The sequence below is a fragment of the Macrobrachium rosenbergii genome, chromosome 7 (assembly GCF_040412425.1).
Source record: "Macrobrachium rosenbergii isolate ZJJX-2024 chromosome 7, ASM4041242v1, whole genome shotgun sequence".
NCBI classification, from domain to species: domain Eukaryota; kingdom Metazoa; phylum Arthropoda; class Malacostraca; order Decapoda; family Palaemonidae; genus Macrobrachium; species Macrobrachium rosenbergii.
The window spans coordinates 2,232,501-2,242,500 of record NC_089747.1 but is presented as its reverse complement, the minus strand read 5'-3'; the positions used below and the strand labels follow the sequence as shown (position 1 = coordinate 2,242,500).

At 35.9% G+C, this 10,000-nt stretch overlaps 1 pseudogene; it reads right to left on the bottom strand.

Annotated features, from left to right (window-relative positions):
* The window catches only part of LOC136840005 (uncharacterized), a 59,730-nt pseudogene that overhangs the window by 36,507 nt on the left and 13,223 nt on the right, over positions 1 to 10,000 (bottom strand).

The window sequence follows — 10,000 nt, the reverse complement described above, 5'->3', positions numbered from 1 at the left end:
GGACTCGATGCATTTTCTTAAAAGAGTGCGAGCTCCTCTCCGCAGTCATGACGGACAGGAATGGAGACGAAAAAGAGATTACTGAATATCAGGATTATCGTCGATTTTATTTTTATCCTTTTTTTTTTTTTTTTTTTTTTTTTTTTTTGCTCTTGGGATGTTTTTTCTGGGGGGAGGGGTTGGTGTGTGTCTGTCACTGTCTTTTTTTTTTAGGTACTCAATTTTCAGCTTTCTGTAAAAGAAAACTATTGCGCCGGCTTTGTCTGTCCGCCCTCAGATCTTAGAAACTACTGAGGCTAGAGGGCTGCAAATTGGTATGTTGATCATCCACCCTCCAATCATCAAACATACTAAATTGCAGCCCTCTAGCATCGGTAGGCTTTTATTTTATTTAAGGTTAACGCTAGTCATAATCGTGCTTCTGGCAACGCTAGAGGATAGGCCACCACCTGGCCGTGGTTAAAGTTTCATGGGCCGCGGCTCATACAGCATTACGCCGAGACCACCGGAAAATAGATCTGCTTTCGGTGGACTTGATTATACGTTGTACAGAAAACTTGTTTCTTCGGCGCATTTTTTACTTTTTTTTCACTTCTGTCTTACACTATTCTATCAATAATTTACAAAAGTGACAAATAAAGGTTTACATCTGTCAGTCTGTCTGTTGACGTCATCAGAAAGAGGCTATTTTCCCAACCAATATTTGACACTTCTTTTCAACTAGTGGATATAATTATGTCGTCTTTTACTCTCTCTCTCTCTCTCTCTCTCTCTCTCTCTCTCTCTCTCTCTCTCTCTCTCTTTCTTTTTCTTCGCTTCTCCTTCGTCAACTTCAAGGAATCTTAAAACTGCTTTTCCCTCTTTCTCTCTCTCTCTCTCTCTCTCTCTCTCTCTCTCACTTTTACTTCTCCACCACCTTCTAGAAATCTTAAACTCCTCTCTCTCTCTCTCTCTCTCTTTCTCTCTCTCTCTCTCCTACTTCTCCACCACCTTCTAGAAACCTTAAACTGCTCTCTCTCTCTCTCTCTCTCTCTCTCTCTCTCTCTCTCTCTTCTCTCTCCTCCGCAACGCCGGCATTCCACTCCAGAAAGACACACAGACGCGTCGGGGAAAGTCACGTATATCAGAGAGAGGACGGGGACTGATGTATTTTTCTTAAAAGGCGAGCTCCTCCGCAGTCATGACGGACAGGAATGGAGACGAAAAATTACTGGATATCAGGATTATCGTCGATTTTATTTTTATCCTTTTTTTTTTTTTTTTTTTTGCTCTTGGGATGTTTTTTCTGGGGAGGTTGTTGTGTCTGTCACTGTCTTTTTTTTTTTTTTTTTGGTATTCAATTTTCAGTTTTCTGTAAAAAGAAAACTTCTTGCCCGCCCTGATCTTAGAAACTACTGAGGCTAGAGGGCTGCAAATTGGTATGTTGGTTATCCAATCATCAAACATACCAAATTGCAGCCCTCAGCCTCGGTAGGTTTTATTTTATTTAAGGACAGCCATAATCGTGCTTCTGGCAACGCCAGAGAACACCACCTGGCCGTGGTTAAAATTCATCGGCTCATACAGCATTATACCGAGACCAAGATTTTAGATCTGTTTTTCTCTCCTAGATTTTACGCTGTACAGAAAACTTTTGTTTCTTCGGCGTATTTTTTACTTTTTTTTTTTTTTTTTTACTTAAATTCTATCAAAATTTCAAAAAGTAGCAAATAAAGGTTTACATAAGTCTGTCTGTCTATATGTTGACGTCATCAGAAAGCGGCTATTTTCTCCAACCAATATTTGACACTTTTTTCAACTAGTGGATATAATTATGTCCTTTAACTTCACTGAGATTTTGATTTAGACTTAAAATCTCTTTCTTCGCTTCTCCTTCGTCAACTTCAAGGAATCTTAAAAATGCACTTAGACTACGCCTTTATTACCAAAAGTCAACGCAGAATTAAATGGGCAATCCTCCTCTGAGCTCTGGTCTCTCCAAAACTTCAAATTTTTTGAGTCTCCACGAGCAGTCTTAAATGATGGAGCTCGATATATGCGCTCCCCATTAAAACACCTCTAAAAAGATATTTATAAACGCCAAATCTCCGCCAAAGCTAATGATCCACCACACCCTAAAACCTTAAACTGCATTTTCTCCCCTAAGATTTACATCTCTCTCTCACGTCCTAAATTTTTTCCAAGAAACAAATCAAAAATTATTTTCTTAAAGAGGCGAGTCTTCCGCACATAAACAAATAGACGAAAAATAATTATTAAATCAATTATATTTTATTTTTTCTTTTTTTTTTTTTTTTTTTTTTTTTTTTTTTTTTTTTGCCTTGGGCTGCATTTGAAAGAAGGGCAGTGTGTCTGTCACTGTCTTTTTTTTTAGGGAAATACAGAAGAAAAGATCAGCTTTATTGCCCGCCCTCAGAAAAAGATTGAACCAACATATCAATATCATCCAAATAGATAAACATACTAAATTCTAAATTAGCCTCGGAGAATTATTTTTATTTGGTGGCAATAATCGTCGCATCATCGCTTTGAACCTGGCCGTTTAAAGTTTTCCGGCTCATTTGGATTATACCGAGACCACCGGAAAATAATCTGTTTTCGGTGGTTCTGATAATACAGAAAACTTGTTTTTGGCAATTAATTATTAATTTAGTTTTACTTCTGTCTTAAGATTATGAATATTACAAAAAGATCCGTTTTATTATCTTTTTTTATTTTAACATCACTTCAGCGACGCGGCTACTCCAAAAGAAATTTGACACTTCTTTTCAACTGAGTGGATATAAATTCACTTGATTTCTCGCGCTCTCTCATTCTCTCTCTATCTCTCGAGGAGAATTCTCCGATCATTTGAATTTTTTTCATTCTTCTTTCTTCTTCTCGTTTTCATTCTCTGACCATCTCTTCTTCTTCTTCTTCTCTCTCGAATTTGTTTCCGGCCTAAATAACCCTCCTATTCTTTAAGGCTTCTTAATCTTCAGTTCAAAGGAATGCCAGTTATCGAAATGACCATAAATATAATCTCAGTCAAAAATCAATTCCTTTATCTTGTCTTAACCCTTCCATGATAAGCATTCTTTGTTAGATAAGACCTTCTTTTCTCATCTAGGAGGTTTCTTCATTCCCTAAAAATTTTGTGACCAAAGATTTTTATCCATAAATCAGTCAATCAACGTAACCTTTATCTTCAAAAACATATTTTCTTCTAACTCTCAAAATTTCTTTTCTTCTTCTTTCAAAGTCCCATAACTGCACCGAGATTTTGATTTGACTTAAAATCTTCGCCATCTCTCAGAAATGCACTTAAACGCCTTATTCAAAAGACGCAATTCAATCCTTTATCTTCTAACTTTCTCCTCAAATTTTTCTTCAGTCTTGTAATGATGGAGCGATATATCTTTAAAAAGATATGTATTCTTCTTCTCCTCCCTAATCCTCCTCCTCCCTCCTCCTCCTCCTCCTCCTCCTCCTTTTGTTTCCTCCTCCTCCTCCTCCTTTTTTCTCCAAGAAACAAACTATTACATAAACAAATAAAAAAATAAGTATTAAAAATATATTCTTGTTTTTTCGGGCCTGGGCTGCATTTGAAAGAAGTGACAGGTCATAGGAAATACAGAAGAAAGCCAGTTTTGAAAAAGTGATATCAATAGGGATGTAAAATGTAAGTAAATTTAAATTACAATTGCTTTACGGTTATCGTCGCATCATCCTCCTCCTCCTCCTCCCCTTTCCTCCTCCCTCCTCCTAATAAAATCTCTTCAATTATTAATTATTAATTTAGTTTCCCATTTAATAAGATGAAATAAAAAAAGATCCGTTTTTGATATTTTTTATCCACAAAGACGCGGGTACCAAAGAAATTGGTATGAAGCGAAAATTACATGAAGACTCATTGCCATTTTCGAGGAGAAAAAAGACCTTTTTTCTTTCTTCTTCTTCTTTATATTTTAACCAGTTCAGTCCTTATCTTCTTCCCTCGTTCTTCTTCTTCTTTCTTCTTTTCTTAATAAATACTTTCTGCATCTATTTGATGATTTCTTGTCACTGAATATTTTAGCTTTGTTATTCTCTTCTTCTTCTTCTCTTTCTTCTCTTCTTTCCTCCTCCTCCCCTCCTCCTTTCTTTCTTCTTTCTTCTTCTTCTTTTCTTCTTCTTCTTTCTTCTTCTTTCTTTCATGCCAGTTTTAGTGACCATAAATCATCAATCAACCTTTTTAAGTTTCCTCCTCCTCCTCCTTTCTTCAATAGGGAATCTTAAGTATTTATTTCTTGAATCAAAAAACCTTTAATACTATCCACAAAAGACTCGGGGAAATGCAGAAAATTGCTACGGAAGACTATTTTCGAAAATACCTTTTTATATATTTTTACTGATTTTTTAGCTCAGCTCTCTCTCTCTAAGGCATTTCTCTTGTATAGACTCTACTTTTTTCACAATGGGCATGCTATTTCAGAAGTTTGCTTTTATTTGCATAGGCAATAGTATTTATTCTGAATAATAATAATAATAATAATAATAATAATAATAATAATAATAATAATAATAATAATAATAATAATCTCATTCAAATAGATTTTCATGTTATTACAGCAATCACATAACATTTCTACAATGCCCTATTTCGAAATTTGCAACAGGCTTTGGGAGAATGTTACAAGCAGCAATGGATGAAGATGATAAATATATTCTTCGCGTAGATTACAGTCACACGCCCGGGTTACACACGCATAAGATATATACGTACGTACACTTTAATATCGTAGACGTTTGTTGCACACCCGGTTACACACGCAGAAAAAAATACATAAATACACAGTATTTTATCAACGCATACGGTTGTCCTTACAGAAGCGGTTACACACGCAGAAAAAATATATGAATACACTCCATTTTATTAACGGAGATTATTGTTCTATCACACGCACTTACACACGCGGAAAATAACACACAAATACACTACATTTCATTATATAGGGCTATCATATCGTCCGATGCTTTTGTAAACATGAAAAAATAAATTTAAAAAATAGAAAACAATAGCTAACTTACCTCACATTGAAAACAAAGAAAAATAAATAAGAAAATAAAGAAAATAAAAATATCTCACACTTACCTCACACACAGTAAACAAAGCAAAATAAATAAAAGAATAAAGAAAATAAAAATATCTCACACTCACCTCACACACAACGAGGCCAGTCAGAGCTAGTTCCTTGTCCCCGCAGAGAAAAAAAGATTGGAAAGACTCCGCCCTCTCATGGGTATTGTAAGGGTCATGTTTGGGGTCGAAGGTCACTTGACGCTCATCTGAAAATAGAAAAAAATCAGTTATGTGGAGTCTTAATTTAATCAGGAGAGAGAGAGAGAGAGAGAGAGAGAGAGAGAGGAGAGAGAGAGAGAGAATTTGAGAGAGAGAGAGAGAGAGAGAGAGAGAGAGAGAGATATTATTAGATTATTATTATTAGAGAGATTATTATTATTAATTAATTAATTAAGAAAATAAGAGACCAGTACATAAACCCTAGAGGATCTCAATTCACCTCTCTGTTGGTTACACTATTAAATTATTATTATTATTATTTTATTATTATTATTATTATTATTATTATTATTAGTTATTTTATCATTACAAACCCAGAAACAAATAAAAAAAGAGAACAAATTTAAGTACCTGAAACAAAACACCTTTTATTATATTATTATTATATTATTATATTATTAAATTATAAGCAAATAAGCAATTGAAACTAAAACGCAGCTAATAAGTAAGTCTGAAAAACACAGCTGAGCTGAAACGCAACGAACAAATGATTGAGTTTGAAACGCTGGAACAAATGAGTAAGTCTGAAAACGCAGCTAGCTAATAAGTAAGTCCGAAAATGCAAATAAGCTGCGGAAAAAATAAGTCTGAAACTCACCGAAAAAATAAGCAAGTCCCAAATGCAGCGAGCAAATACGTAAGTCTGAAACACCACAAACAAATAAGTAAGTCTAAAACGCAGCGAGCAAATAAGTAAGTCTGAAACGCAGCTTGAAAACAGGTAAGTCTGAAACACAGCGAGCAAATAAGTAATTCTGAAACGCCACGAACAAATGATTGAGTCTGAAATGAAGGGAGAAAATAAGTAAGTCTGAAATGCAGCGAGAAAATAAGTAAGTCTGAAATGCCGTGAGAAAATAAGTAAGTCTGAAACGCTGCTAGAAAATAAGTAAGTCTGAAACGCAGCGAGAAAATAAGTAAGTCTGAAGCGCAGCGAGAAAACGCAGCGAGAAAATAAGTAAGTCTGAAACGCAGCAGCGAGCAGTCACCAAGTTCCGGAGTTTGCGACGGAATTCGGAATCACCCCAAAGGGGGAAATACGAAATCCGCACGTATAACTGAGCGGTTTTGTTCCGGAACGCGGAATCTGCCCGCAACGGTCCCTGATTTAACGACGCAAAAGGTAAAGAGAGAGAGGACTCTGTCTCGCCCGAAATCTCACGCAGAAGGCTCCACGCGGCCCGCGATTCCCTTCCCTGGTCTGAAAAAGAAGATCCACTTAATTCTTCAGAGACAAAACGCGCCGTTTTGCAACGGGAATATAAGATTTACCAAGGCAAAACGCTGGGACTTACGAGGTCATTCAGCGCTGAAAGGGAATTGATGATAAAAAGGTTTGAAAAGCTGTTTTGCAACGGGAATATAAGATTTACTAAGGCCAAACGCTGGGACTTGCTAGGTCATTCAGCGCTGAAAGGGATAATAAAAAGGTTTGAAAGGTGTAACAGGATGAAAACCTTTGGCAATTGCACTGTGCAACAATTGTTAGAGAGGGTGGACAGTAAGATGGAAGAAAGAGAATATGAACGGAGGTACAGTCAAAAGAATTGAAAGGGGTTGTAGCTAGGGGCCGAAGGGACGCTGCAAAGAACCTTGAGTGCTGCCTACAGTGCACAGCGTGGGGTGCATTGACGGCGATACCCCTCTACGGAAAAAACAGTCGCCATGTCGCTATCTGTAAGAATGTTTCTGTTCGTCTCTGTCTTGTTATACGGTCGTTTTATCTGGCGTCGCTTATAAACGGCGCAATGGATTATCATATATCCGAATACCACAAAGAATTCGGCTAACAAGAACCAGTCTTCAGAAAATATTTCTTTAACTGGATAGGGCGGACGGTTTGGATTAAGAAGGCCTTATGCCAGCGCGGACACTTATCCTAAGGCGTTCCGTGAGTGTTGTATAATGAGCAATAAGTTATTTTTTATAAGAAAGTTTCATAAGGACGACAGTTAAAATTGCTTAGGTATATTACGAAAGTTTATTGGTTATCTCTCTCTCTCTCTCTCTCTCTCTCGGTACATACGTACAATCTCTCTACAAATTCTCTCTCTCTCTTCTTCTGTTCACACATCCAACCTTCTTCTCTATCTTTTTTTTTCTCTCTCAGTACATATAACTTCTCTCTCTCTCTCTCTCTCTCTCTCTCTCTCTCTCTCTCTCTCTGTTCACACATGCAACTTTCTTCTTATCTTTTCCTCTCTCTCTCTCCTCTCTCTCTCTCTCTCTCTCTCTCTCTCTCTCTCTCTCTCTGTTCTTAATCGTTTTAAGCAATGGAACTGACCGCATAAGCAGGAAGCGTGGGGAAAGCGTGGGGAAGGAGTTAATACAATTATCGTTGAAAAAGAAAGTAGTGTTATTCGTATATATTGCTCTCCTAACCCAGAATAACTTTCCCAGGTCTCTTTTTCTCTACTTCATTTCATGAGAGTGTTTGTTTGGAGTTTGATATAGGCCTATATATATATATATATATATATATATATATATATATATATATATATATATATATATATAAAATATATATATATATATATGTGTATATATAATATATATAAATGTATATATATATACATATGCTGTAAATAAATCTTAGAAACAAATCAACCATACACAAGATGGAAACTGTTAATGCATTCCAAATTTTCAAAGATAAACACAGGTTTGCCCCCCCCAAAAAATTCCATTCTGACAATTTCCCAGTCAAGAAAAAATTCTTTGCAAAATCTACCCAAGTCTGATAATTCAGCTTCTACACAAAAAAGTGATTAAAAGACTCCATTTTAGTTTTCTGTAAGAAAAACTGTTGCGCCGGCTTTGTGGGTCCGTCCGCACTTTTTTCTACCCGCACTTTTTTCTGTCCGCACTTTTTCTGTCCGCCCTCAGATCTTAAAAACTGATGAGGCTAGAGGGCTGCAAATTGGTATGTTGATCATCCGCCCTCCAATCATCAAACATACCAAATTGCAGCCCTCTAACCTTAGTAGTTTTTATTTTATTTCAGGTTAAAGTTAGCCATGATCATGCTTCTGGCAACGATATCGGATAGGCCACCACCGGGCCGTGGTTAAAGTTTCATGGGCCGCGGCTCATACAGCATTAAACCGAGACCACCGAAAGATAGATCTATTTTCGGTGGTCTTGATTATACGCTGTACAGAAAACTAGCTTGCGCCAAAGAAACTTCGGTGCATTTTTTACTTGTTTATTTTTTCTTTTTCTTTTTTTGTATTTTTGCTCGAAAACGGCAGAACTCTTATTAACTCGATCTCTTTTTCATAATTCCTGTTGCTTATGTAACATCAGATACGTCCCCTAATGCCTGCAGTGGAAATCGTGTTATGTTGTTTTTTTTTTTTTCGTCAGTTTTTATTTTCGAAATTCGCGGGATACAATTTTCGCGGCGCGCAGAAAATACAAGGCTCTATAAGGCTTTATTGCACCCTTGGGGATAGGCTGCTGCTGTCCTTTGCATTGGAGTTTTACCTAGTTATTCCCTGACCAGAAAATAAATATAAATAAATATTTTATAATACGTATGCATATACAGTATATGCTACTTTAAAATTACATTGAAGCGTGAAGCGTAAATGCCGATGTACCACATACTATATATATATATATATATATATATATATATATATATATATATATATATATATATATATATATATATATATATATATATATATATATATATATATATATACATATATATATATATATAATATATATATATATATATATATATATATATATATATATATATGCGTATTCTTTCATTCCTTCAAGAGTCAAGAATGGTAGGGTGAGTTTCCTCATTCCAAACTCGTAAATAAATAAATTTGAATCTCCCTTCTCCAATTCCCTCTAGTGATGTCCATATAAAGGTGTTTCAAATCTTCTTTGTTTTTGAGATAAACTTAATGAAATCAAATGGATACAAAACATAAGCATTATAACAGCTTGATAACATTGATATTACTTTAACTTGATGCAGTCAGCAACCAATATTTGTAATCTGTGATTTAGACCGATCAAAGCACGAGGAATAAAACCGAGAAGAAGAAGAAGAAGAAGAAGAAGAAGAAGTACGAGTAATAATATCAAGAAGAAAGAAAAGAAGAAGAAGAAGAAGAAGAAGAAGAGGAAGACGTACGAGTAATAAAATCGAGAAAGAGAAGAAGAAGAAGAAGAAGAAGAAGAAGAAGAAGAAGAAGAAGAAGAAGAAGAAGAAGAAGTAGGAGTAATAAAATCGCGAAGAAGAAGAAGAAGAAGAAGAAGAAGAAGAAGAAGCAGAGACGCGTCATATCCGTCCCGATCGACGTCGATTGGACAAAACTTCGACGCTTTTAAAAGTCACTTTTGGTAGCCGTAACTCTCGATCGGCAAACAGTCGAAACTTGGGACATTTTTTCAAGGTTGGTAATATCCGCGAGATATCAGAACTTTAATTATCTTCGTGTTTGAAGGGAAAAAGGGTTGGCTCTAATCTACCATAACCTTTTTTATTGTTTTCGTTTATCTATCTATCAATCCATATGTGTGCGTGTGTGTGTGTGTGTGTCTGTGTACGTATACAGAAGGCCCATCAACAGCAAATATACCTATCTGGGCATACTACACAGCTAAACTCATCTAGTTCCCGCTCTGGTATTTCTTAGGCATTAATGTCCTTTG